This window comes from Perna viridis, chromosome 3 (assembly GCF_037379345.1).
Source record: "Perna viridis isolate PV_CMFRI_1.1 ecotype Kerala chromosome 3, ASM3737934v1, whole genome shotgun sequence".
Lineage (NCBI taxonomy): Eukaryota > Metazoa > Mollusca > Bivalvia > Mytilida > Mytilidae > Perna > Perna viridis.
In genome coordinates this window covers 17,040,167-17,064,484 of record NC_142447.1, presented here as the reverse complement: position 1 = coordinate 17,064,484, position 24,318 = coordinate 17,040,167, and the positions used below count along the sequence as shown (strand labels likewise).

The 24,318-nt window shown below is 32.5% G+C and overlaps 2 long non-coding RNA genes across 3 annotated transcripts; both read right to left on the bottom strand.

Annotated features, from left to right (window-relative positions):
- Nucleotides 1-4,703: 4,703 nt before the first annotated feature.
- LOC148621227 (uncharacterized) lies at nucleotides 4,704-9,713 on the bottom strand. 2 transcript variants are annotated; one of them, XR_015921118.1, is made up of 3 exons: nucleotides 8,772-9,713; nucleotides 7,934-8,291; nucleotides 4,704-5,717 (listed from the first exon to the last, which is right to left on the bottom strand). It is a non-coding gene; the product is annotated as an uncharacterized LOC148621227 (long non-coding RNA). The 2 variants fall into 2 exon arrangements; XR_015921119.1 differs by having other exon boundaries at nucleotides 4,704-5,714.
- A 6,672-nt stretch (nucleotides 9,714-16,385) lies between these two features.
- Nucleotides 16,386-24,279, bottom strand: LOC148621226 (uncharacterized). The gene is made up of 2 exons (XR_015921125.1): nucleotides 17,835-24,279; nucleotides 16,386-17,666 (listed from the first exon to the last, which is right to left on the bottom strand). It is a non-coding gene; the product is annotated as an uncharacterized LOC148621226 (long non-coding RNA).
- Between the last annotated feature and the right edge of the window lie 39 nt (nucleotides 24,280-24,318).

Here is a 24,318-nt window from a genome sequence, read left to right as displayed (position 1 = left end):
CGCAAGGATAATTTTGCTCATTATCATATGATAAACCTGCATTAATCATGATTGTGTTCACTGAAATATGTTATCTCACGCTCGACTCATATGATAGTCATATGTTGTCGACAATATGGCCATATGTGGCATTTTTACTGTGTACACATGTCTAGAACATTCATCATTGAAGCTTTGGATTAAGCAAACTTTACACAGTTTACCTCTTAAGTCGCCATTGTAGTATCATTACAATTCTTTTACGCGTTGTGAATATACAAATATTTCGTAAATCTCATTGGCGTGTCAATTGTTCCAATATTCATAAATATGAAATATTTGTTCACAAAATTAAATATATTTTCGTAGAATTAAATATATTCATAAAACTACTTTTTGTTCATAAAATTAAATACGTATTAAATTTTGATTTAAGAAGCGATCCGCTTTGTGAATATTAATGAAAAATTTCCATAGGACGATATTGACATTTCAAATAAAAAGAGACCTTTGTTTTTGGTATTCTTGTCTTGCTTTGCTTGTCCCAGACGCATGTGATCTATACGGTCATTCATTAGCAGACCTTACCGCCTTAATCTAACGCGCAAAGGAGTCCAATAGGGATTCGGTTCAAACAAGTTTATATAATTTATATGAGAATTTTGGTTTTAAATTTTAAATTTATTTCAAAATATTTACATTGAGGTTAAGCGCATCAGCTTGAAGTAAAGTCTTAGCTATTTGAGATTCATTAGGTAATCTGTTAATATTTTTTTTATAGTTTTGATATTTTGTGGATTTATTTGCAAGTACAAAGACATGTCTATACCATACCCTGAGTAATCCGAAAAACTGATTAAACCAGACACTTTTAAAAGTTCCTTTATAGCAAAATCGGAAATATCTTAAATTCAATATATTTTTTTTTATATTTGAGGAACTTTTAAGATCTTGTGTATGACCGTCAATACGACATTCAGACTTTTTCCAACAAAGAATTCTTAATAAGATAATAACAACATATATTTAAGAATAATTTTAATAAGTATTTCAGCAATAATTAAATAAATTGTCAACGTTTCGTCCGGCGAACATATGTTTATTGGACTAGCTCGTCGGTGCAATACTCATGGTTCATTGAAGAGAGGAAGTAATCTAGTAATGACTGAATTGTCTTCTTTTTTATCCTCTCTTCGAAACAGCCGATTTCTTTAATCCTATAAGATAAACGTACAAAGATAACTCTCATTAATTATATAAATTAAATGATATATTGTTATATATAAAAATATAAAAGGAGAGTATCAAAACAAATTTCGCGTAAATTAAACAACAAAATTCAATTAATTGCTCTTATTGACATTTTAAATGATTGGTTATTTTATCAAATGAATTTAAATTATTTAAATGATCAACAAAACATATTACTTGTGTTTTAGTTGTCTTGTGTGACGTCTTTTCACCTTTTCGTAATTTTTTATGTGTAGTATCTTTTATTCCGGTCGCTTTATTGTGTATTTAGATCGTGTTTTTTTTTCGTTTTTTTCTTGTTTTGGATTTTTGCGTATTTGAATAATCCCACTGATTCGGTTTTTTTGTCGATACTTAACGTTTTATTCTTTGCATGCAACAATATGGGTCGTTCAATTTCAGTGGTGTTGGTAATATTACTAAATCATACCTAAAAAGTGATAACTTTATGTCAACAAATATTTTTTTTTATTATTTAAAGTTATTTTGTTCATTAATTTGCATACTTCCTCTACTTTTCTTTCAATATGACAGAAAAGAATGCTTTGTGTGGTAGATTTGATGTATCTTAATGTTAAGTACCTTTGCTATGTTTTAGTTGATTAGTTATAAATCCATTCTCTTCGGGGGATTCTACTCTTGCCAAGTGTGAATGTTGCGAGTGACAGAAATGGTGAAAAAGTATGAAACTCAGAATACACAGGCAGATATTTTTCAGATGAAATTAACGTGATTCTCACGTGAAATTCACTTAACATGAATTGCATGCGAACAAATCATGTGAATTTCACGTGAAGGCTTGATTCACACGAATTTCACGTGAACTCTGTCACAAAGTTTATTTGCTCAGTTAACACCAGTTTTCTGTTTTTAGCGGCCCCTTTCGGAAAAAAATATTGTAAATGTAAAATTAGTCGTAAGTAATAAAAAAATCAAATTATTTTGACGTCATGACTTACGAATTATTTTACTTTTACGATTTTTTTGTGAAACGGGCTTCTGGTGCTTTCGAGTGAAAAAAATAAACTATGTATGATGAATTTCTCGATACAAATCAGTCGTCTTCTTTATTAACGATATCCGATATGCTGAATTATGCTTTACCACGGTTCGGCCTATTGTCTTTTCCTTTCTCATAATATAGATGAATTAATTTGAAAGGAAGAAAAAAACTGTGTTCAGAACTTTTTTTAAGTATCAGTCCATATAAAATTCAGACAATGTCTATGGTAAGGTGACTCAGGTTGTAGATGATTATGGATTAGATGATGCTTGTTTGGTCTAAATATTTTTATATGACAATAGTCTTTACTATATGTAGGTCTGTACATTTGAGGAAACTACACTTTAAGCTCCCCCTAAAATCAACCAAATCTAACCAAATCAAGAACAATAACTCTTGCAGAGTGCTAATTTCATGTATATAAATTTTATCTCATAAGCACAACAACCAAATGAAAAACAAACACTGGTTATGTGATCAGTAACTGTTTCTGAAAAAGAAATAAAACTGATTTTGGTGGGTTTTTAAGATGCATGAATCACCGTCTGACTGAAAAGCCTGTTTAGAAAGACTGCTACTTAACATGAACGGTCAGTCATTTTGATACAAACATGAACGGTCAGTCACTGCTACTTAATATCAACGGTCAGTCACTTTGATACACGTACTATGTAGCACGTGTCACAGCAATCCCTTGTATTTTGTTTGCCTTGATTTTCACATTCACAATCGTAAAAAAATGTGATATGACCGATGTAAAATTTAACGTCATCCTACCAAAATCAATAAGTAATATTCCAACTTTAGGTGAATAGGTGTATTTGAAATTTTGCCACCCGTTGGTTCATATACCCCATTGTCGAGTAAATACTTCAATTATTTAAAAAAAAACACATTTATTGACATTATATATTTAGCAACAATGATAATTGTCAGTCATTTTGGATATTTATTTTACCTCAGCCTCCCATTAAGTTAACGGATGGTCGTGGAAAAGGTAACATGAATTAGTATGTTCATTTTATGTTCCGTATCTTTTTGCACTTAAACACCTATCAGGTCTTGTACGAAAGTAAACAGTGTTTAATTTTATCTTCTTTCCAGTTATATAGAAGAAGCACCTACGTACACGTGCAAGAAGGGTGCACGGGGTCTCTTAACTTTGAATTTGCATATGGTGATTCCATTTTCGAGAAGATGTTATAGGCCTTTTAACCCAGAAATGAAGTGCCAAATGCTAAAAATTCAGCTTTACTATTCAGTATTATTTCCTTAATTAAATGTGTAATGTTTATCATATATATTTAAATCACTTTGAAATTTTAACCAATGACTAGGATCAACTGCAAAAGTGTAAAGAATCGTTCCCCTAGAAATAATATGAACTTATCTATAAAAAAAGGTCACGTCAAATAGTGTGTACATTAGTTAGTTTTACGCAGGAAATGACAAGATAATTTGATAAAAACTAACAATCAGGCGTCTAGCATGCGTCATAATAACAGATCCATATTGTGATCTTCTTTTCAAATTATTACAAGTGCTCTATCGTGTAAATTGAGTACGAAATCGAAAGGAACTTGATCTAGCCGGCCATAATTTAACAGTTAAATGAGTACTTGACTAGAGAAGGTAGAAAGGGAATTGAAAAATAATATTTTCTTTGCATTCACTAAAATACGCATACTAAATAATTTTATGGTAGAGATTATGGTGCATGAGACACACTCAACAAATAACACAAAACAATCTAAACAACCTAAACAATACACACAAAGTAACAGAAGTAAATGAGCAACTCAGACTCCACTAAAACCTGCGATCATGGACCAGGTACACCGGTAGGGTAAGCGTCCCCTGCTTTTCTAGAAACACCCGCTGAGTTCCTCATAAAAATTCGAGTCCAGAGTAGGCGAAAGAGGAAATTAAAACTATTACACTATGCCTCTGAATCAGTTTATTTTTTTTCTTTTTAGCAACAGATTGATTCGTAAATGTTAGGTAAAAGGATACCTAAAATTTTTATTTTGGTTCATGAATTTGGAATGCACGGGAGGTTATCTTAGCCCACCAACGAAATTGAGTATACAGTGAATGGTTTTCTTTTCTCAAAAATTTCACTTACACATATTGCTTTGATTTTAAAAGTAATTAAATTAGAATCACTGATAGGCAAATCAAATTTCTGTTTTAGTAAATCTAGTTCTAATTAGACTTTGATGAAAACGTTTTTTTTTTTTTTTTTTTTTTTTCTTTTTTTTTTTTAATCGTTGTTGACGTATAGATCAAAAGCCTCGGACAGTTGAAACTTAATAAAGTGTATCTCAGGCGATATTTACCAGTTATAAAACCTTTTTCTCTGTAATTCTTTTTGGAATATTTTAGCCGTTTTATATTCGGCGTCTGTAATGGCGAAAATTCTAGCGACGACAACAATGGTGTCGGGAGAACAACGTTAGAAATGTCACAATGTCGGGTTTTAAAGAAAATGATATACAATCACAAAACCAATCGCAACTCGAAGTTTACATATCAGTTATTCATATCACATCGTCAATGGTGTGATATAGCAAATGTATAGCCGTCTAAGAAGTAGAGAAAACGAACAAATCATAGAGAAATACTTTTTATTTACCGAATGGTAAACTAAGATTTGTAATGTAGTCTGTAATTAGTCCCTTACTGGCTTTAGCCGAAGGGGACTTTAGATTAGCACTCCGTCCGTCCATCCGTTTGTCTGTCAGTCCGGAAAAAAATTGAAGTTTTCCGCCTTTTTTCTAAATGCTTTCAGTTATTGAGCTGATTTTTTGGTATGTGAGTCTATTTTGATGAGTTACAGATCAAGTTCAGGTTTCAATCCTCTTCGCTGATTATTGTTTGAGTTATGGTCCTTGAATTTACCGAAATTTAAGTTTACGCACTTATTTCTAAACACCTGCAGATATTGAGGTGATTTTTTGTATGTGAGTCTATTTTGATGAGATTAAAGATCAACTTTTCGTTTCGCTTTGCTGATTTTTTTCAAAGTTACCAACTTTCAGTTTTACGCGCTAAACCAAAATTTCAGTTTTACGCGCTTTTTATCTAATGAACATCTATTAACATTATCGCAAGGTGACAATATGTTAATATAAGAAAAGATCGGGTAATTATTCATTTAGATTGGTATGGAATTTGAAACCTAATCTGTCCAATTGTCCGTGCATAAAACTTTGCAAATCTGCATCTGTTAAATGGATTTGAACATCTTTCTTGTCTTTGTCCATATCCCTTCTTCTGTTCAAAATCAAGGTCATTTCCTCAGTTTGGCATTTATAGTTTATTATCCAAGGTAGTATTTGGGTCAGTGATATAAACAGCTGGTAGGGGACGATGTGTTGTTTTGCAATACTCTCAACATGCGTGTTGTTTCTGAATCCGGTATGTAACTTGGTAGTATCTTAGCATGCACGAATCATTTCCTGTCTGATGTCTATATAGACTGCTACAAAAGTACGACTCTGATAAGACACTTGACATTTCGCGTAATTGCATGCATAGGATCAATTATATTTTCATTTTAGAATTATCTTTCACTTCTTTGATACTATCATAATAAATTCGTATCTGCATGAGAAACTTAAAATATGGATAAGTATATCATTATTACACTAAAGGTATCAAAACTACCTCTATTGTAACACTCATGTTGTATCAGTGCTTTTATACTCAATTTTACAATTTGACATATAATGGAGATATTGTTTAATATTTGCTGTATAATTATTTTTTTAAAATGTATAAAAAATTATCGAAAATAGTATTCATACGTGTTTGTGAAGTAAGGTGTACGAATAAGAAACTAGAAAAACTGTGAACAAAGCTCTCTAGAGAATACCCGTGCTCCCACTAACAATGTGGTAAATATATCGTAAAACGTTGATATCACTTTATCATTTAATCAAATCCAACAATACGATATACATAATTATATATCATATATACAAAATAAAATATATCTTTACGGTATATGCATTATAAATGATTGTTTAGACCCTATATCATTTAGCCTATATTGCTTACCTTAAACCACATCCTTAGACCTATATTGCATACCCTTAATTAGATCCCTTGACCTATATCGCACCCATCGACCTACATCACATACCCTAAATCACATCTCTAGACCTAAATCGAATACCCTATATCACAATCCTAGACATAAATCGAATACCCTATATCACAATCCTAGACCTAAATCGCATACCCTACATCGCATTCCTTCATAGAACACACTTGAAATATTGCTGAAATTACAAATTTTGACAGTTATGTTCAGTTTATGATGCTTCTGCCAAAAAATCAATGAACTGGGATAAAGCATTACAGTGAAGAAACTGAACAGACAAAGTCTGTTCCTTAAAGACTATTCCTTAAAGACTGTGTTGATAAATTTATTCGATTCAGTAGATTAAAATTTCTTCTTTACAAATTTAGCTGAAGAACAACACAAAACTTCGTTTAATTAAGAAAATATGCTAATTTATGAATGCTCATATCGTTAGGTATACACACTTCAGCGCGGGTGTATTAAGGAGAAATGTCATGAATTGTCATATATCCATCAACGAAAACAAGCTACTTTGAAACTCATCTCAATGCACATGTAATACGTGGAATTTCTTCTATGATCATTTTTTAAGTATACAAGTTCATTAAATAAAAAATTCCAAACACAAAACGATCAACAAAGTAGCAAAACGTGCAACAAAAATGTGTCACGTGATCGGTTAATAAAGCCTTAATTGGACCATATAAATATCAAAAGTGCAGTAGGAAGATGACAAAATTGTATATCCTAATTCTAATGGTCGGTCAGTGAAAATGCATATTTTCAAAAAGTGATACGGAAAGTCTACATGGAAGTCCACAAATTGCTGGTAACTTGCTTGAGATGAGATATTTTAGCATTTGTTTGTATTTCAACAAAACCCTACCGATAGATAACTTCCCACAGCAGTTAAGATTTGTCATTCTCCGAAATATGCATAAATGCATACGGAAAGTTTTTTTTTAATATAACTTAGTATGTAGCAGCGTAAATGTGTTGTGTTTAAGATAATGTATGAGTGTACATGTACAATTTGTTTTATATGGAACATGAGGTTTCATCATATATATATAAAACTGAAACAAGTTGCCAATAAGAGACAACATTGTGGTGTTTTTGCTCCATATACAAATAACATAGTTAATTCCAAAAGCAATTTGATGGTTATTATGACATACGTTAAGGGGATACATAATTGGCTTTATATATGTCTGTACATCACTACATGAATATTTGTTTAAAGATGCTAGGGCTAAGTATTTATCCATGTACATGTATATTTATGCAATAATTTAATGATTTCCTTTTATATAATATGACTATGAACATACTTCAAGGTCTGTTTTATTGTTCATAATTCACTCATGCATTATTAACAAGAAAGATCATGCTTTTTCAAGTTTTCCGAGTTGTAAACTTTTGTTTCGGATAAAGATTGCAAAAGGAAAGGTATGATCCGATATTATGACTGAACACATTTGAAACATGTACTGTAAATAAAAATTCCCTGCAAAATATTTATTATATTATTTTTTTTTTCAAAATGAGTATGTATACACAACAATTTTAAATCTAAGAACAATTATAGAAAGCTATGTAGATCACTGTACCTGTTCTATAGGATATGATTCCATTAACCACTCTATCCAGTTATTGGAATGCAGTTAAAACACAATTTGGTATAAAACTTTTTTTTTCAATACACTTTCCATTGAACACATTTAACTAATTGTTTTTCACTAATAAATCCAATTTCAGTGTACATGTGCATTCCAGGGAATATTTATTCATTGCTAAAAAGTCAAATTTCGTGTCACTCTCCCTTGAAAATTGTTGAAGTTCCGTAATATTCTATACTGGAGATTCAATACTGTCACCAAAGTGATAGAAATATCAACCATGGGTAAGGTTAACCATGCTTTTTTCCACGGTTTTGATGCTTGGAGTTGGGAAATATCTCTGTGAAGACTGTAAAATTTAAATCAGCGTACTTATTATCTTTCATCCAATTAAATTACTAGTAAGTCATTTCAAAAGCCACGTCTATGGTCACACGTGTTGAAATTAATTAAATAATCAATTACACATATTGACATGTCATTGAATATAATTGAAAGGAAAACAATATTTGCGTCCCTGGTTAGATAGTGTTCGTTTAACAGAAGTATTTGACAATTTGATTAAAACTATTTAAAGAAGGTTATATGAACAGATATTTGCTATTTTCAATTTACAATTTTGCAATCGAGTTCAGTCAGTTGCTCGATGCCCAGCCGGTCCCATACATAGTTGCAACCGTAATATACCCAAAAGACAGTAATTTCATATATTTATGACATTAATTATGTTCTATTTAGCATTTCATTTACAATATAGTTATGTATACACAACAATATTTAGTGTTAACATACGTATAGAAAATTATATTAATCATATTGATCACTATACCTGTCCTACAGGATATGATTCCATTAACACCTCCATCCAGTCAATGAAATGCAGTTAAAACACAATTTTGCACATTTTTTTTCAAATACACATTCAGTTGAACATATATAACTACTTGTATTTCACTAATGAATCTAGTTTCAATGTACATGTATAATATACACATGAATTATGGCATGTAAACGATTCCTTCTGTTAACTTTGCAGAGAACTTGCAATCAAAATTAAATACTGCATCTAAGTTCCAGGGAATATTTATTCTCTGATAAAAAGTCAAAAATTGATTAAAGTGTAATGTCTCAGTAAATACAAATATGACGTCGTATTTGGTAAAAAATCTGACGTTTCGAGTTTCTCTGTAACGTCAAAATCGATACAAAAATGCTGTGGGTTTTGTTATGTTTTGTTTCTTCATAAAAATGAGGGTCTATTCAATCTATTAACTGTATATATTAAAAGAACTAAGAACTACAGTGAAAACTTAAAATATTCTTATGTGTTATTTACAAAGATTTTGGTTACTTCCGGAATAAAAAAACTCCCCCAACTTAAAACACCACGTATTGTGTGCATAATCAAATATCAACCAGATGTACAAGAAAACTTAACATACCCGCGAGTTCATTACACCAAATAGATGAAACGCGTGTTTTGATTGGTCAGCCCGTTGTCTTTGAAATAATTCTGCTACTTATGAATTCACTTAGTAGCTGATAACCCAGAGATAACGGTTAATTCGTAATCAATTCATAATAACGAATACATGGAATAGGAAGATCTTTTTTTAAAGATTAGACCTTGAAACATATTTTCACTCGATCTTTTATGTGTTCATGTCTGTACTCGAATAATTTGTGTGTACAATTTTTATTTCCTGTTGACACAGTTCAATAAGCATAATAAGACAAAAAACAAAATAAAACAAAACAAAACAAACAAACAAACAAACAAGCAAACAATGAATATGAACAATGTGCAAAAAGCAGCAAGTGATACTTTTAAACACTTGATATGGGGTTTGACAGTTAAAACTATAAAACAATACATATACCCATTATTAAGTAAATTTCGATATGTTTTAAGAAGAAACCTCTAATCAGTAGTATTAGAATTAAACAGTACAGTGTAATAATATCGATATATATGTGAATATTCACATATACACAAAGTAAAGCGTTTGAAGACGAAAATGTATTTACGTAGCTGTCTTTGTAAGAAGCATGCAAAATCTGAAAAAATGTGATACACCCTAAAAAGGCTACATATTTTTATTTTTGTACTTAAGTTGTTTTATGGGTCTATACTATGAAATTTATAATTATTCATTCGAATCTGCCTGCTCTTAGGAGATACTCAACATTGAAAATCCAACAAATTCTATTGTATTTGAGTGGCATTTACATAGTTATCTCCCTTAATTTTGTAATCTACAGTGCATTCTATATATTTTTTTATCTCCTAAGAGCATGGGTTATATGTAAAACCACATGTTTATTTTTGTTTACTGTGACATTTCAAATAAAATATCAAAAATAAAAATATGTAAGCTTTCCAACCATGACTAACATTTTGCATGATTCTTAGGTGGAGTGCTATTTAGAATAATTGACAAATAATGGAAAAAATCTTAAACATACTAATTAAGCAAGTTTTGTGGAGTATTGTATTGTCGCTGAGAACATTCAACATTTTAGGAACACCCTTTCTTACATATTCTTATCACTATTAATACCCACATAATTTATTTGAAGAGTCCCATTCTTATTCCGTCCGTTCTAAGAGGAACTGTATATCCAGTTTAACGAAATAGCCGGCGATACATGATTGATTGATTGATTGATATTGTTTATTGCCGTTTCGGCGACCAGGGCCATATCACGGCAAGAACATTTAATGCAATGAAAATATTAAAAGCAAGATCAAAGTCTCTTCATAAAATAATGAAATTAAAACAAACAGCTATTAACATATAAAAAGATACATAAAAGGTGAACCTAAGACATAAAATACATATAGAAACATAACTTCGATAAAACATTTAAAATATTGAAAAATCAAGGAAGGTATCTAATTTAGATTTTATTAAAAAAACCGATGTCCCGTAAGAAATCGATAATGTTTTTAGATGAAACGGTCTTGAACAAATCAAACATATTGGCGCAGTCAAAATAATTTTGCCTGGTGTTGGCAAAATCCACACAAGCTAGAAGAACATGTTTGATAGAGAAAGGGCAATCACAGGTAGAGGATCACCAACAAGCAAATGGCCATGTGTAAATCTAGAATGTCCAATGCGGCATCTAGTCATGACCACTTGCTCTTTGCGATTGCCCGACCCGGATTGATGAACGCCTAGATCGGGTTTTATGGAATTGAGTTTGTTGTGTTCAAGACCGTCCCATCGGTCCTGCCACATCTTTAAAATATATTTCCTTATTAAAGGTTTAAAATCGGTGTATGGCAAACTTACGTCCTTTATTATTTCATTTAATGCCTTCTTGGCAACCCTGTCTACAATTGAATTCCCCTGAACACCAACATGACTGGGTGCCCACAGAAAAACAATCTCTATATCGAATTCCCGAAGTCGATGAATAAAATATAATATTTGTAAGATAAGAGTGTTTTTCAGTTTGTGATTCTTAATTGCCAAAAGACAGCTCAAAGAGTCAGAACAAATAATAAACTGTGACAGATTAGATTGTGTAATCAATTTAAGTGCTAACAATATGGCTCGAGCTTCAGCTGTGAATATGGAAGCGCTTGATGGCAACCGTTCAGTTACAATTCTGTCACCATGGACAGCAGCACATGCAACGCTATCGCCATTTTTTGAGCCATCTGTATACACCGTCGAAAAATCTGAGTAATTTGCTTTAATTTCAGAAAATTGTTGTAAAAATAAAGGACTGGTATCGGACTTTTTATATTCACGCAGATCAAAAATGAAAGAACGGTGTGGAAGCTCCCATGGAGGGCATTTCGAAGTAACAACAGGTGTCACTGCATTGGTCTCCAGATGAATTGCTTCCAAAAGAGGTTTTATTCGAATTCCAAAAGGAGGGGTTTTGCTTTCATGTTTTCGATAAATGTCGACATAAATAGGATTAATGACACAGTCGTAGGCAGGGCTATCTGTCGGCGATACAAGTACTTATACATCTTGTTAACTGGGTTAACAGATTTATGGCAGATTGGTGAAATGTCTGATGGCAAAATTACGATAGGTTCAGATTAAGGTGTATCGTTTTGCAGATGGCAAATTCATATTGGTTGCAACGAGTATGTTACAATTTCTGGTAAATGACTTTCAATTGTTCTCAGATGTAGCATAAAAAAGATTCATATTGTTAAAATATTGGTTTAACTTAAGCTTTTTTATATTGGTCAACGTAGTATTTTGGTAGGGTAAGAATATTGACGAAATTAGATTTTTAACTAAAGGGTAACCTAAAGAACCATGTGCGTGGATCGTTATGGTGTATCCATCAACAACATGAAAACTGATTTATTCAACGGGTCATAGTTTTCCTTTCCTCGTTTGTCTACCCCGGACTTGACTTTTTATGAGCAACTCGGCGGATGCTTCTAGAAAAGCAGAGGACGCTTACCCTACCGGTGCACCTGGTCCATGCTCCCAGTTTTTAATGGAGTCCGAGTTGCTCATTTACTTTTGTTACTTTGTATGTATGATTTTAGTTACTTTATGTTCTTTGTTGTGTATGTCTGTTTTCCATGTTTGGTCTTTGTCCCCGGATTACATTATTTTGATTACCGCTATAACCTTGGTTCCCTTGATTACTCTTAAAGCAAGTTTAACACGTAAAAAGAAACAAAAATATATAATCATCTTGGAATCCACTGAAAAACTCTGAGGGATCTGCCGAGAAACTTAAGTTTTATTGGACAACATTGTTCTCCATTACCAGGATATCCATTCGTTTCCGATGTCAAAATGAAAGTTCGTATACGCTTAGCAAAACACTTCTGACGGATCCCGTCGCAATTAAGTTGTTAGAAAGAGTAATTCAAAATTAGCAACTTTACAAGACTCCACGGAATTACATAGAATGCATTGATACTCACTAAGTGGAGTCTTTTATAATGCATGTTTATATATCACGACAATCGTATAGTTTTTGGTGACGCAGAATACAAACCACGAACACACATTTTGCGTATTTTCCGTATGCATCCATAGTAAAAACTCTCAATTTTCTTTAGGTCGTTTGGATGATTCTCCTGCACTCAGATCCATATAGTAAAACTGATTTTACATTACTGTTGAAAAGTTTGAGCTTAGTTTTCAACGAGTATAAGTTCGATCTCCAGATAAGACGCATGATTGAAAATGTAGAGGTGTATATTTTCATGATATTTAGTTGCATGTCTAGATAAGCATATTTTGATTTAGTCATTGTACCGTTAGTCTTATATCCAGAAGTTTATCTATATTATGATTTTAAGCGGTTTTCTATAGGAAAGGTGATGAAGTACAGTATCATGTTACCCATGTAGGATATTGGTTCAAGTAGTTGTCAAAAGTTTTTGATTTATTGGAAATTGGTGCTAAGTTTGTGTTGAATTGGTGCTTAATTTAGGTCAGTTATGTAAGTTATGATAATTAAAATAGTCGATGCATAGTTGGTGTAAAATTGGTGTTGAAAAGTATATAAGGGCTTTGATTTTCAGATTCAAAAAAAAGTATTGGATATTGAAATTTAGAAGTGGAATAAAATGGGATAGGTGGCCACAAAGGAGAGAAGAAGGAGAGAGAGAGGAGGAGGATTGCAGATTTTATTTTTAGGAATATACGGTTACAGACTGAATGTAAGATTGGAGTTTATTTTTATGTGTAATTCGAGACAAGTGATGCAAGAGGAATATTATTTTTGGGAGTTGTAACTTGCCGTAACTGGAGGTTAACTCGTTGTTGTTGATGATGTTTGTTTGACGTTCTGACGTATACTTGCCTTATCAGGAAATATTTGTATTCCGGACAATATGTTCCTAAGTTATTGTGTATTATTGACGTTAATATATCTTGCCTTAACAGGAAGTTATCGTGTTCCGGACAATGGTCCGAGGTCGTTGATTTAATGTGTTGACGATAGTGCAACTTGCCTTAACATGAACTTATCGCTATTTGGAGAATTCCTCAATTGTTGATGTCTGTTGTGTTGTTCCCCTGTACCATATGGATCCCATCCGTATTAAGGAGTTTGAGAACATTTAGATGCTAATTTGATTGAGCGGACCGTATATGTGAGTTTTTCATAATTTTCTGATGCCAAAATAACTTTTCATCCTGTAACATGTATTTTATGTATAATCGTAATAAACTGTAGATTAGTGACAATTATCTTTATTTTGAACCCGCCAGGAATTGTGAGTAACTTGGCATCTGTGGTTAAAACATAACAGCAAAGAGCTTTGCACATAATCGGCCGCCATGGCAAAAATGTTGTCCTTGCTTTCCCTAGTCTAGCTTTGATGTCCTTCCTAAGAAGGTAAATTCTTCATGAAAACATGAAAACAGCTGATCACATCGAAATGATACGTGTGTTTTTTAACTGATTGAATTGGACAGTAATTTACAAGCTCACAAGCCACGCCCAAAGCCACGCCTAATAAGTTGCGTGCTACTCATATGACAATCAAAAATCAATGACAGTTATGGTCTCGTCTCAAAGCCTGTTAAGGACGTCATTTTAGATTTTTTCACAGTCGTGGAAGCGATCTTGGATCTCTAATAAATACTTATGTAAGAACCGTTTAGTCTTGAACGACTTTGCGGATCTCTCACGTCCGCCCCTTAACTGGGTTAGCGGTATATCTGGCTGTTAGTAGATACCCAACGGATGTTGATAGCGGAACCCAGCTTTTGAAACAACTGGCTACGGAGGTAAATCACAAGTATCGTTTACATGCATAATTTATTATGAGGTTCGTGTGTAGTGCTTTCTTGAATATGTACCGAATAGTATGATTCCCGTTATATTGCCATTGATCTAATCCTAGACCCCACGAGTCCTCCACGTTATCGGTCTGAGAGTAGGTCGACCAATGATCGTGATAAGGATATAATTTCCTTACGTTTACATATAGCTTATCAACTGAAACATGTAGCTAGTTAAGAAGGACATGTATCTAAGGGCATGCTTTATTTCTATGATTGTGGTTGAAGTTTGAATAATTAACAAAAATTTATGACCTGGAGATCTTTATGTTGAATTTCGACTTGAAAATTTATAAACACAGAGAGGCCAACAAGTAGTTTGTAGTTCAATTGTGCAGTATGATGAATATGTTGTGTAAATTCATATAAGTGTTTCATGTAAACCATCATCAAACCTAAATATTTCGCAAACGGGCGCACTGCTACGATGCATCACGAATAGTCTTGTGTGTTCATTAAATGTCCTTCGTACATGTTATCAGAATTGTGAATTGAAAAACAACTCAAAGAGTTCAATATTAACATTACAACATAGCCTTGCGTTTAGTTAAACGTTTGGCTTCGATTCCTGAACTTTCCTATTATCCCTGCTTTTATTTAATATTTTTGCAATTTGACGATTATTTAAGGCGTAAACATTCAAACGATCGATGTAAATTGACTCAGTAAATGAGTACTTTGATGATAAGATGTTGACAAAATTTTTAAATTATCGACTTAAATTTAAAAATAAAACATACGTGTAATATGATGAAGACTTATATATAGAAACACAGTTTTATAAAAATGGGCATCAGCGGTACGTTGACAATTCAATAAACATGTATATACACGAAGTCCCTTTGAATTTATTAAAGGTCAATAAATATACTATGTCAGAAAAGACATCTTTAACCTCTATACTCCCGTGTTATTAACTCCTTAATGACACCAATAAACACAAAAGGCATGTTCACTTAAAATCTTAGTAGTTTACCTAAACTACCGTTTTAAAAATGAGAAGATTATAAACCATAGAAGCAATCCGCTTACATTTCAGATGATGATCGGTTTTGCAGTTAACAAGTTGCATAATCGATCCAACATTTTCTTACTAGACAAATAGACAAAAAGTGGGATATTTCACAAATCTTTTGTATAGGCAGATGTCAAACATATAACCACGGAGGCGTATTAGCGTCAACTACACAGTTTATTATTATTAATTTTTGCGTTACCATGCAAAAGTTTGCATCTAAACATCACACGTGAAACATCCGCTACAGATTTTGAATACACGTCCATTAAAACTTGTATGTTACATATCTTAATAAATACCTAGCCAGGCACATAGCTTTAAGTGCAAGCGAGAGTGTCAACATCATTGATTTTGACTGTACGACTAGTTCAGAGCGGGGTCTATTCCATTGGTAAAGTCGTTCTCGTTCTTTCTGCTACGGGAAGTTAAACCATATCAGTAAATGGTCAGATGTTTATAGATCGTTATTATACCCAAACTTGCAAAGTTGGGAAATACAGTGATGGGGTGTCCGTCCTTCCGTCCGTCTGTACTTCCTTTCTTATGCTACTTGGGGACGCATCTCTCATCTCTCATATCTTTATTTGAGGCCTGAACATAAAACATAAAAAAAAACACAAAAAGAAGAGAAAAGAAGAAAACTATTATTTTTTTTAAATTAGATTTTCATAGGAACACCATAGATATGTAACAAAATTGAAGGTCTATGGTTAAAAATTATTATTTTATACGTCACTCTGTTAATTTCTTATGAGATTAAAGTAATAGGTATATTGTAATTTCGCGGATCGTAAGAACTCTGCCACGTATCGGAGTGGTTGTACGGTATATTGTCTAAATAGCGTTAATACTCGTCTATATTTTTCAAGTATAATGATGAACGTCACATACAGGTATCTAGTCAATTGATTGTCTTCATCTGGTTCTGTGTGTACCTCAGAGGTGTTTATTTTCAGATTCTTTTTTTAAAATACCTTCCGGGGTGAAATGGGGGTATTTGAAAAAAAAGGGCGCAAAGGTTTTCATGGAAAGGGAGTAAAGCTATAATATCGCAATCTGGTCGACTGTTCTGCCATTTGGTGATTTCCAAGTAAGTTTATGGATATCCTTATGTGGTAAGATGGTGTTTCCTACAATCAAGTTGTTGTCTTGGCAAGTATTGACGAGTCTCTCCCCATTGTCGTTGATGATCCACGTCCATGTCTATCTATAGTTTTATCATATGTGGTGTTGTCACTACCCACTTTAGAATTGAAATCGCCTATAATCAGAAGGATATTATGTTGAGATACTTTAAACATTGCTGATTGCTGCCGTTCGTACCAGTCATCTTTTTCTACCTAATCCGCATCATTCTTTGGTGTATAACACTGTGAGTTTATAAGTTTGTTGTATTTGGAATAAAATCTGGCAAGCAAAAATCTGTCGCTGATTGGTTCACATACCATCAGGGTGTTTTCCTCCATGGCAATGCATGTGTCTATCTTGGTGTCCTGAGTGTAGGCAGACTGCTTCATCATTAGCTTTACTCTTTCCTTATCCTGTCCAATGGGTTTCACTCACACCTGGAAGATCATCTCTCTAGTGCCCTGAACTGTTTTGGATGGCTCACACATGGTTCGAACATTCCATGATCCTATTTTAACGGTGGTTTTTGGGTCCTAGTAGACTCTTATTCGCACTCTCCGTGATCATACTGGCATTAGTATGGCCAGAGTCCGTTTACTTGCAGTTTCTGGAACGAGTGTTTTTACAGGTCGGAGTTGTTAGCTTCATGACAAACTTGGTGAATTATTCCTGTTTTTTTTTTAATTATGAACTTTGTCACGTTGTCCAACGAAACAAACACGATCAAACTGCTATTCACATTCATTTTCCCGCTAGGGTGTGTGACTGGTGTTATTACTGCACATGTTCCCTATTAAAATATTTCACAACGCTTAACATTAAAATATGTACTCCATATGACATTAACAAATTAAAAACATATTTAAAGAACATAAATAAAACCTGTGTTACATCTTTCACTGAAAATTCAGTGAATTATAACCCATGATTATCTATTATTCATTGTGTAAATGTTTACCTTATATGACTGGATTTGATTAGAAATAAAGAGTACTTAAAACATCTTTCACCAGTGTAACTATCTTGTATATCCTTTAAAATATCTGAAATTATATCATTATAATAAAAAGACGTACATGTAATAAACATGATCAGTCGTAGAGGTCGTTCAAAATATTCACTCATTACTTGCATAAATGTAAACACTCAAGACTTTATGCTCCAATTAAGGAAATAATTAATAATTACATTACACGAAATAGAGTACATTGATTTCGGACAACAACGAATCTATATACTGTGTATATATAATGGTTTTATCTACGATTACTTTTAATTTGCGTTGAAATTGGTAAATTCAAAAATATGGCAATGTGTTTTGTTTTTCGTATGTATTTTTGTAAGCCATAATTTGGTCAGAATAAGAGCACATGTTTATATATATTTATTTTATTTTTTGTTTAATAACCAATTGAAAGGTTTTTTTTAAGTTCATGTATGCCATACGGGATCTACCTGCATTCATTTTATGGTGTTAATTTTACTACAAGAGACTTCAAAATTTATTGGTAGTTTCACAACTAACCACATGTTACATGTATTTGAGTGCATCAGTAATTCAGATAAATGGAATGATTTAATAAAGGAGTGTTGAGTGATGATCATGTTGAAATGCATGTATATTTTGTTTCTCGGAAAATTAACGGGTTTTGGTTGAATGTAAACACAATACTAAAGGAATTGTATTGTACATGAAATGTGAAAAAAGTTATACCAATTGGTTTCAAAAATGACAAAATTTTACAAGATAAAACTGAATGCTAAAATCAGCGACCTTGCAAACGGTACTTATATTGGCAGTTTTGATCAAATTATTGAAAAACAAATTTATTAGATTCTAAACATTTTCCCGTCGAGCAGACGTTTTTAATTTTACAACCTTGGATTCTTTTTACACTCCCAATGCATAAAAGATGACAATTTTACAACTTAACAAGACATAACTTTGTATATCAATAGAACCAGTCCGCATAGTTTCCTCGATTTGTCATATTTAAAGATTCCGTCCCGACTCCCTTACACGTTGTTTATAGATCAATGTATTCGAGTTGTTGTACTACTGTCTTTTCATGTTTTCTGTCACGTACGACATAATTAAAATCTATTTAACATTTCAAAAGGGAAACAGAAAATCCATTTTTGCTCTCAGTCGCGTATTTGTGTTGGTGAAAATGCATTGTACTGACATTGTCATTGTCGAAAAGTTTGCACTATCACAAGCAGCCATTTGTTGAACAAACCAAGACCTAAGTATAAGTTCTTTTACTTCAAAACTCTACCATGATTTAACATATGCTAAAATATCTTTATAAGTTCTTACTAAATAATTGACATTGTATAGACAAGTTTCATTCGCATGTTTTTTTTATATATATGTTCGTTCAGAATTGTAAAAAACTGCAGGAAAATGGCGCACACACATTTGTCCTGCGTTTTTAATTACATTACATTGTTAGAATGTAATTAGCATTATAATCTTACAGTATTATTGTCATCTGGGTAGCAATATAATACATGTATTTGATTTGTTAAATCAACATGGTAAAGTAAGGTATCTAAACGCTAAGAGGAGATTTAAAATTTTATTCATTTCGATTTGTAAAACGAGTGAAAGAATAATTATGTGGGCTTTGTTATATTTACTGGCAAACATCCAACCTTTTTTGCGTATCTTCTTTTAGGTCTATGATTATATGTTTACATAATAAAATTTCAAATTATAAATAAATATTTTAACAACTTGTCGTAATGTTCAACGTGAACATGTAATTAAAGACATGTATCAGATGGGGATAAGCATGACAATTCTTACATTGCTTGACGAAATATACCTTACATGCCCTGAATTTGAGGTAACAAACCCATAAAGTTAAAGTGATAAATTACACGGCATTCTACACTTCATTGATAATCAAACGCCAATGCATCATCAATGTTGTAATGAATCAGTATACACGCACAGGGTATTGCTAAAATCAATTTAGTTGATTATCCTTTGATTTAATTTTCTGTTACAATGATATTCAGTATAACATAGTATCATTGAAGCAGCCCAAAAATAAAATCACAAATCTCAATAACATCAACATTGAACGAGTTCGATACTTTATCAGTTTATTATTATTTTTTTACTAATATCCAAAATCATCCGCGATTTCAAACAAAGTATCATAAAATAGTTACAGTGGTATGATGTTTGTGTGGATGCAATTTAGAGAGAGAGAAAATAGAAATCTGGCGTGTACAATATTAAAACTTATCCCACAAAAAACGTTCTATTATATACTTTTACCCTTGGATATAGTAACATGATGTGTATAAATAAAACATGTACGTTACAAGAGGTATAATAACCATCTCATGAATGTTGTATTAAAATGAGATTTTGAAAGCATAAACATTTAGAAAATAAAATGAAAACTGATTCAAAACAACCCCACCCGTACTTACAGTTTTGAATTCAGGCACAATATGCATAAAATGCATTAAAAGAGGAATCAAGGGAAGCATGATTCTTGTGGAAATCAAAATCAGTCTAACCTCGGTAGCTCGAACTCCAAAAGGAGACCATTGAAATGCGCTCGAGTTATCAGGTGTTCTAGAAAATGAAATTCGTATATTTCCGTCCTTTTTTTTCCATTGCCGGTCCGATTTCAACTTTATCGTTAGAAATTTCTTACTTACTACGAAGTTGAATTAGTGCGTGAATCTTTTTCATTCGCTTTCGGAAGATTATTTGATTTGTGAACATTAAGCTGTTTGCTTTAAAAAAAAGTTCAGAGTTCCTTGGTCAATAATTTGTTTTCGTCCAATTTTCTTTCATGCTTTCATCATACCGACTTCGGAATATTCTAGAACTTCAATCAGTGTTACGATTAGATCAAAACTACCTAATTAGCTATGAGTTAAATTTTACCTGTAATTAACTAAAATGACACTGATTAATAATAAGGTTTCAGTTTTTCACACTTTTTATTACCCGAGCTGGCAAATGGCTGACATGTTCGAGTTCGTGAGGGTTATTCTCTAAGATTTATTGCCGATAGGACCGAGTAGTCAGTTCGAGTGTTTGTTATTCATGTTGATTATACAGGAACAAATTTTGGTACTTTGAATTGTGTTCTAGAAATCCCGGGTGTTCGAGCCATCTGCGTTCGAGTGAGTGCAGTTCAACTGTAATGTAATCCAGGAAAAAAGACCAGACAGGAAAAATAGACACATACAACAAAGAATATTAAATTCCCGAAATGAAACGTACAAAGCAACAAAGCAACAAAAGTAAAGTGAGTTATTTGAAAAACTACAACTGAGATGGAGCATGGACCAGGTGCACTGGTTTGGTAACCCTCCTCTGCCTGTCTAGAAACACCAAAATGCATATAAAATTACAATCCACGAGTTCATGACGACGATCATAATACTTCCGTTGTAATGATTCCAATCTTGAAGCAACATAACTCTGTTCCAGAAGCCTTATTGTGGGAAGGCTAGAGCGGTATAAAAAAGCATGCGTAATTACGGCAAGCTCTGGAATAAAGTAGAAATTGTGATGTGCAAACTTAATACGCAGCAGTTGAAGATATGTTGCCAAAGATAAAAGAATATATATATATATATATATATATATATATATATATAAACGTCTTAGAAAGTGACGACACTATTCGTTACACTGCTCCATCGGATCAAATTGATACAGGGAAGATATGTAGAAAGGTATGAAAAATTCCCAACGATGTTCAAACTGTCAAAATTTGCGATGCAAATTTTCGGTCATTCCCTCCGCGGGACTCGAACTCGTACCGCTGTGACATCTATGGCAACACCGCCTGCACAAAGTCCAGCGCCCTAATCCACTCGGACAGCTAGGCTATATAAAAATATAGCTTTCGCTGGCCAGGTCATTCCTCCTCGCAGGATTAATTTAGGACTGTAACTTAGTACACGATGTTTGATAGTACGGGTCAGTTCATTTAGATATTATTATGTAGGATAAAGGATCAAATTAATGATGCATGTCACAACAAATCAATATTATCGCAAATTTTGACAGTTCTAACATCGTTGGGAATTTTTCAGACCGACCTATATATATATATATATATATATATACTGAAGTACGACAGTAAAAAAGTAATGAATAAATAAATTGAAAATGCAAAATGACAAAACAAATTCTTAAAATAGACACAATACTGAGTAACCAATTCAAAAGAAAAACGGATTTCTGTCAAGGAATCCAATTTCTCTCTATCAAAATTACATATTCAACCTCAATACTAAATTCTGTATCGAGGAAAATCAACCATTTGGAACTGAAAATATGCTGGTGTTTCATAAAAAAGCTTGCCAGTTTGCCAATTTTAGTTTGTTCGGATGGTTGATTTTTATAGTTAATCAGTCGGTATATATTTTATCTTTTTTATGATTGAAAGGATTTTAGAAATCACTTTAATTTGGAATTACGATTCAGCTAATCAAGTTTATGCTATTAATTTGTAGGTTTTGACAAATTAAGAATGTGATAAAAGTAAAATGTAATGATACGAGACTAGAAAAAAACTGTAAGCTAAGCACACTAAAGGATACCCCTCTACTTGACCCAGACAGGAAGTTGTCACCTCAGCCTTAAATCGAATCCCATGACATTTCATTCCTATACAAAATTGGTAAAAAATATGTGGCTGTGATAAAGAGTTGCAGAAAATAAATTGGAACGAAAGTTTTGGATGCACCAATGGATGTACGAACAGTCACCATGTTCACTGTATGATCTCAGGCAAAGCAAAGGGGTGCAATATACAGGATTACTCTAGAAAATTTAAACCATTATGATTCAAACAGTTTGTTCTTTATTATCGAAGTTCAATTAGTGCAAAATAATGCAGGCATTCAAATTTATCTAATCTAACGATTGTCAAGATATGGAACGCCAAGTTTAAAATCACGGGCATTGATTTGAAGGAAATGACCATTGAATTAAAATATTTAACTAAAAGAAGTCTTTCAGCAGAAAACAATGAATTTTCCAATATTTCTAGATCTATAAAAGCAAATTAATACTAGGTCGCGAATAGAAGCAGCAATTTCACTGCTTTATATTTTTGTATAATCATTGTCAACTAATACATCAAGACAGTAAAACAAGAAGATTAGAATTAGGTTAGAATGGGGAACATAATAATAAGGAGGTATACCTTGATATCAGTTGTTTGTATAATATTCAAATTCACCAAACCCTTTCAAACTTTCCTTTGAAACAGAATGAAATCAATCCCAATTACTTTGATGCTTATATGAAATTGATGTAAAACGATTAATACAAACGTTACAATGATTTGTAAAAGTTGTGTCCCTTACCCTAGTTCTACCTCCTTAAATCCAGGGAGAAAGACTGGAACAAGAAAGCAGATAGAACAAAAATTACAAAAATTGATTGAAAAGTTATTACTACACAAAGAAACTAAATTTCCAATCTAGACCTCACTACAGTATAGATCAGTTGTTCTGGCAGATAACGTTCTCCCCATACATATAAATAGAATGCTCCCTCTGAAGCGGCAAAGACTTAATTTGCACAAAGTATTGATAGGGCTTGAATTACAGATGGTTCGATAACTTTTTTTCAATGAAAATTTGGCTTGAAAGTGATTTACAAGTGTTTACCTTTGAATTTATCCTTGTAGTTTCTTAACAATACTTTGTTGTATCGCGTTATGCCAATATTCCTAACATCTTGAGTAGTTTACAATTATTTTAAATTATGTAACATATTATAGAATGGTCTGAAGCTAAAACGTAGTAACGCTGGATGTAGTATTAATAAAAATGGCTCCATTTCCATTTTAAGTTCTGAAGTAATTGGCTCTAGGATTGTGCTCATAGAGCTGGATATAAATTTGTTCCCTGAAAAGTAGTATATCTGTTTCCATACCTACTTAATTGAAAGCTGCCATTAATACGACTGCTTCTTATACTATTTTGTTTGATTGTCTAACAAATTAAGTTAAATTAAATCTGATAGCAATTCCAAATACTAACTAAAAACCGGAATTTAACGATGCACTTGTCTCAAACTATAAATGACACTTACACGTGTTTAATTAATTGCGAGTGAATGTGTATAGAAATTTCATTATACTAAGAAAGGTACAGGAGGCGGTATTAAAAATACCTGTAGGAATGTCCTTACTTTTTTTAGGTAAGATCTCGGTTATGAGCATTTTCGAGTCAAATGCCAAGCACACTTTAAGCCAGGAATTAATAAAATTAAGTAGGCTACTCCAGATTACTTTGATAGAGGGAAAAGATCAACTTTATAAACAACAATGGACAATATTTATATTGATATTTCAAAGGAATAAAAGAACTCCCTTTTGGTTTTCAAAATTGTTTGTCCTATAATACATGCATGGTTCAGCTTGGTGCACGCCTACATACAT